The sequence below is a fragment of the Octodon degus genome, unplaced genomic scaffold (assembly GCF_000260255.1).
Source record: "Octodon degus isolate 3935 unplaced genomic scaffold, OctDeg1.0 scaffold00014, whole genome shotgun sequence".
NCBI classification, from domain to species: Eukaryota; Metazoa; Chordata; class Mammalia; order Rodentia; family Octodontidae; genus Octodon; species Octodon degus.
Window position 1 is genome coordinate 241,704 of NW_004524590.1, and position 5,731 is coordinate 247,434.

General features: G+C 42.4%; 1 pseudogene; it reads left to right on the forward strand.

Annotated features, from left to right (window-relative positions):
- The first annotated feature begins 1,837 nt into the window (after nt 1-1,837).
- LOC101561732 lies at nt 1,838-3,250 on the forward strand (annotated as a pseudogene).
- The last annotated feature ends 2,481 nt before the right edge of the window (nt 3,251-5,731 follow it).

Consider the following 5,731-nt stretch of genomic DNA (forward strand, 5'->3'; position numbering starts at 1 on the left):
ATTTTGAGTGTTGGGTATCTGTCCCAGCAATGAGAGAAGAGTAACTAAGACAGAATTTGGTACCTCAGTGGTGGGGTCATTGCTGTGGCTCAGCCTGACCATGTGGATTACAAGCTTTTGGGAATGGCTTATGGGAAGAGATAGGAAAGGTTTGGAGAGGTTGCCTAGTTGCAATAAGCTGGAAAAGCTTTGGCTTTTGTGCAGGGGAGATTCTGGTCAGAGCTCAGAAGACCAGAAAGCAGATACAAAGCCTGCCTGTGAAGACCAGGCTGGGAGGCTTCTGCTGAGAAGGGCTGCATTGGTGGTTGGGCTCTGGAAATGTCTGTTATGGCTTGGAGGGAGCTTTGTCTGCATTTTGCTTGGGTCCAGAGACTTTGGCTGAGACTGAGATTAAGCATGGTGGACTGATCAATCTGACAATAGATATTTCAAAGCAGCCAAATACTGGGGCAGTGGCCTGGTTGTTGGGGGGGGGGTGCTTTTAGCCATATTTATGTTGAGAATGAAGAGCAAGGAGCACAACAAGATGGTTCAAAATATGGCGAGTTTGGCCAGAAAGGAAGCGCCAAGAAAGTTGTGGACTGCAAAGATGGAGCCAAGAAGATCTCCACTGTGGAGAAGAAATAAGAGAATGGAAAGATGGCCTGAGGGCATCACCAGAGGCTGCAGGTCTCCACCCCTTGCAGCCCCAGAACTGAAAAGGTCAGGGACTCTGCCTTGAGGGAAAAACTGCAAGACCCATGTTCTAGAATGGCAGCAGCAGCTGCACCAGATTCCAGAATGGCGCTGGCATGGAGAATTTGTTCCTGAGAATCAGGATCAGAGTGCTCAGCAGTCCAGGCACTTGACCCCTACAGCCAAGACAGAGAAAAATCTGGCTACTGCTCCAATTGTTATGGGTCATAAAGAATAGGAACCAGATCGGCCCGATTGGAATTTAGAAAGCCATTTATTACTGAGCTCAGGGCCCCCAGTTAGCTCTCATGCAGGAGAGGACTGAAAGGTGGCTAGCTCAGGAAGAGGCAGGGTTTAAAATCTGGAATCACATTCTATTTGGTAAACAAATTCATTGTCTGACACACAATAATGCTTTCAGGGTCTTTGTGAGCCTTACTCAAACTAAATTTCCTTGGGCTGGTGTGATGGCTCAGTGGTCTAAAGCACCTACTTAGAACAAGCTGTAGCTAAAGCACAGGGACCACGGTTCAATCCCCCAGTACCACATGCCAGCCAGCCCTGCCCCCTGGTGGGCTGAGCTGGCCACACACACACACACACATAAATAAATAAATAAATAAATAAAAACTTTTTTAAATTATTTTAAAAAACCCAAAAACTAAATTTCCTGGGGTTTTCTTTTAGTTTCTAGTTATCTTGTACCTGAGTCCTTGCATGCAGCCTTCCACAGCCTGAGGTTACAAGAAGTTAAAGCCCATTTAATTTCCTTTTGAAGTCATCTTGGTAAGCTAACTTTGTTAACAGGAATTGGTGAGGGTACAGGAATTGGTGAGGGTTACAGGAATTGGTGAGGGTTACAGGAATTTTATCTTAGCAAACAGCAAGAAACAGCCACTAGTTACTAAACAACTTAAAACAGTGGTGAGTATATATTTTTACACAACAGAAAACACAAGATTTGCATTTGTAGTCTAAAATGTGAGTTGAGTGGAGGGGCCAGTGGTGCCGCCGAGTTGCGAGTGGGCGAAAGCGGCAGGAAGTTCGTACTGGCCAGAAGGCGATGGATCTGCGGCTTGCGAAATTGCCTGAAAAGCAACAAGGAGATTAAGAAGCACAGATTTCGTGTTGGAGGACTTCCTGTAACCTTTGCTGAGGGAAAATGCCTCATGTAAAAGTAGCTCAAGCTAGAAGACGGGCCCCTGCAAAGAGACATCTTGTGGAACACTTTGCAAGTGGGGAGATAATAACTGACCTGTCAAAAAAGGAATGGAAGCTAGGATCACCCATTGACCAGGGCGGCTTTGGCTGTATATATCTTGCTGATACAAATTCTTCAAAATCCGTTGGCAGCGATGCACCCTGTGTTGCAAAAGTGGAACCAGTGACAATGGCCCTCTTTTTACTGAATTAAAGTTCTACCAGCGAGTTGCTAAACCAGAGCAAATTCAGAAATGGATTTGTACCCATAAACTGAAGTACCTTGGTGTTCCTAAGTATTGCGGATCTGGACTGCGTGACAAGAATGGGAAAAGTTACAGGTTTATGATAATGGATCACTTTGGGAGAGACCTTCAGAAAATATATGAAGCAAATGCCAAAAGGTTTTCTTGGAATGCTGTCTTGCAGCTAAGCTTGAGAATTCTGGATATCCTGGAGTACATCCACGAGTACAAGTACGTGCATGGGGACATCAAGGCCTCGAATCTTTTTCTCAGCTACAAGAACCCTGACCAGGTGTATTTGGTAGATTATGGCCTTGCTTATCGATACTGCCCGGAAGGAGTTCATAGAGAATATAAAGAAGATCCCAAGAGATGTCACGATGGCACTATTGAATTCACCAGCATTGATGCACACCGTGGCGTGGCCCCATCAAGACGCAGTGATTTGGAAATCCTTGGCTATTGCATGATCCAGTGGCTTAGTGGCCATCTTCCTTGGGAGGACAATTTGAAGGATCCAAACTATGTTAGAGATTGCAAAATTAGATACAGAGACAATATTGCAAGTTTGATGGAAAGATGTTTTCCTGAGAAAACAAGCCAGGTGAAATTGCTAAATATATGGAAGCTGCTAAATTACTGGACTACACTGAAAAGCCTCTTTATCAGAAGTTCCGCGATATTCTTTTGCAAGGACTGAAAGCTCTAGGAAGTAAGGACGACAGCAAGCTGGACCTCGGTGTTATCGAGAATGGAAGTTTGAAAGCAAAAGCAGTAACAAAGAAGAGAAAGACAGACATGGAGGAAAGCCTGGTATCTAGTGTGGAGGAGATCTAGCACTCCGATTCCCAGGTGGAGGAGGTCCCACAGAAACGTTCAAGAACCCGAAAGAGAATCCAGAAGTAAATCACATGCCTCAGAACAACTTTTCTCCGTTTTCATTTGACTTTTTCTCCATTTGTGTTTTGCTTTGTTTTCATGTGAGTGTTGTGGGGTGGGTGTAATAATTAAAGCCTTTGTCTTTGAAACAAGCTTTTTCATTAAATGAATACTTTGTACAATTAATAGAGGCTAGTTTATAAATTTCAGAATCTTCAAGTTTTGTGCACTAAGTGGTCAAATAGTTCAGATGGGCATATGAGAAAAATTGCTTGAAATCTACTTTCCCAATCCTTGTGCATTTCCCAGAGTGGCTAAAAATTGTTGGACATAATCTTCACTTTTAAGGAAATGCAAAACTTGAAATAAAGGTTATTTTTGCTCAATACAAACAAACAAAAAAAATGTGAGTTGACCCATTACACAGCTGGCAGCAGGTCTTGGCATCATCCACATGGCATTGGTTTTAGGTGCCTGCAGAATGCAAGAGTTCTGAGGTTAAGAAAGCTTCCACCTCGATTTCAGAAGAAGGCCTTGGAGTCCAGGCAGTGTGCCCCTGAGAGGGCAATGTGTGAAGTTGTAAGACAGAAGCCTATTCAGTGGAAACCCCAGAAGTTTGGAAAAGCCAGGAATGTGGATCATCTAAAGGAACCTGCTAGGAGAGAACAAAGCTGGCTTCAGAGGGACCCCATGAGAGCTATCACCACTATTGCTGTAGGGGTGGAGCCATGTAAGACCTTTGGTGCTCACAACTCATCACAGATTGCTTCAGATGTCCCACATGGAACTGCAGGACTTAATGTTTGCTCTGTTGGATTTTGGACTTGTCTTTGTCCCATTGCTTGGTATCCTGCTGTGTGTACCTTTTGGAATGGTAATGTTTATTTTGTGCCTTTGAATGTTGCAAGTGTTTAAGTTTTCTTTTGTACAGGGGCTCACAGTTGAGGGTTTGCCTTGGATCTTGGAGGAGACTTGCGACTTGGACTTTTCAGCAATGCTGAAACTGTTAGGACTTCGGCAACATAGAGTTGGATTAGGATGGCTTTTGCATAAAGGGATGAGCGTGAGTCTTTGGAGGGTCCAGGAGCAGAATGTTATGGTTTGTGTATAGTTGTACCCCCCAAAAGCCTCATGCAGTCTTGGGGCTGCTTCTGGAGTTTGTGACTGATTACTGTGGGTGTGGATGCTGCACCTGCCCTGGGGAGGGCAATGTACATTTCAGTGTAAGGAGCAAGGAGAAGCTGGATACTTGAGCTTCTTCTACTCCTCCTTTCCCTCTCTTGCTGTTTGCTGCTCCCATGAAAGGCTGCCTTCTGCCATGTGCTGCTCTGCTTTGGAGCCAGCTGAATATGGACTGAATCCTCCAGCAACTGTGAACTAAATAAACCTTTCCTTAAAAAAAATTGAGTAAAAATTATTCATTCTAATATTGAACAATAAAAACAACTTTATGCATTTGTAAAAATATACATAATTGTGTATGACAAAGGATGAACCCTAGTGTAACCTAGAGTTTAGTTAATAATAGTACATCAGGGCTGGGATGATAGCTCAGTAAAATAAGAGCCTGCCTGGCAAGCGAAAGGTCTTGAGTTCAATGCCCAGGACCACAAACTAAATAAATTAATTAATTAAATTAAATAAAAAAAAGTACATCAATGTTTGTCATACATATTACAACTGAGGCCCACTCATGCAAGATGTAATATGAATTAAAAAATGCCGTAAGACAGTGCGTAGACACCAGACCTCTCTATGATTAACATCCTCATCACCTGGATGGAGAAAGCTGACATTAGGATGCAAGTCACGGCACTGGGAGTTTATGTGGTGTTATATTACTCATACTACTAATTTCTATTAGTTCATTGAAAGGAGATTTGTGCTTGTATCACTTGATCAATTTTTCATGCCTGTATCTTATAATCTGAGCTACCACTCTCAAGATAACAATGCACAATTTATTAACCATTGTTACTCTCCTATTATTTTATTTTGAAATTTTGTATCATTGTTTTTTTCCTCTGTTAAAAATTATCAGGTGGCTGAGTGTGTCTGGAATAAAGTATACTACAAAGCTACTGTGATTAAAATGGCATGAGACTTATAAAGAACCAGACTCAAGAATCAGTGGAATAGAATAGAAGATACAGAAACAGGTCAAAATAAATAGATTATTGAAAAAATGAAATAGAAATACGTGCTCTTTGACATTGTATAAATGTGCCTATATTGCCCTATTTCTACTTTGCTGTCAATGTTATTAGTATTTTATAGTGGAATTATGTATAGTTTTGAACAAGTTTTTTCTTTACAATAGAGCTAAATTCTTTCAGTTTGCAGTGGTTTTTTGTAGTTTGTTTGTTTGTTTCTTTTTCTTTTTTGTATTTTATGGAAGGGTCTAAAGGATGTTCAGGGTCTCACTATGAGATTGGACTTGGAGTCATCTGCATGTTTAGAGCCTCCTAAGAGCTGGGATTACAGGCCCATGCCACCATGCCCAGTCTCAACTGCCATCTCAGTGTGCTGGGAGGCAGGGCTGGAAAGGCAGGTTCGGGGATCAAAACCCTTAAGCCTGCTTGCTGGCACTTTAATCCACTGAGCTATTTGGCCAGTCCTCAGTTTGCAATTTGGATGCAGGTTTTTTTTTTGTTTTTTTTTTTTTGGTGGAACCGGGGATTGAACTCAGGTCCTTGAGCTTGCCAGGGAAGCGCTTATTCCACTGAGCCATC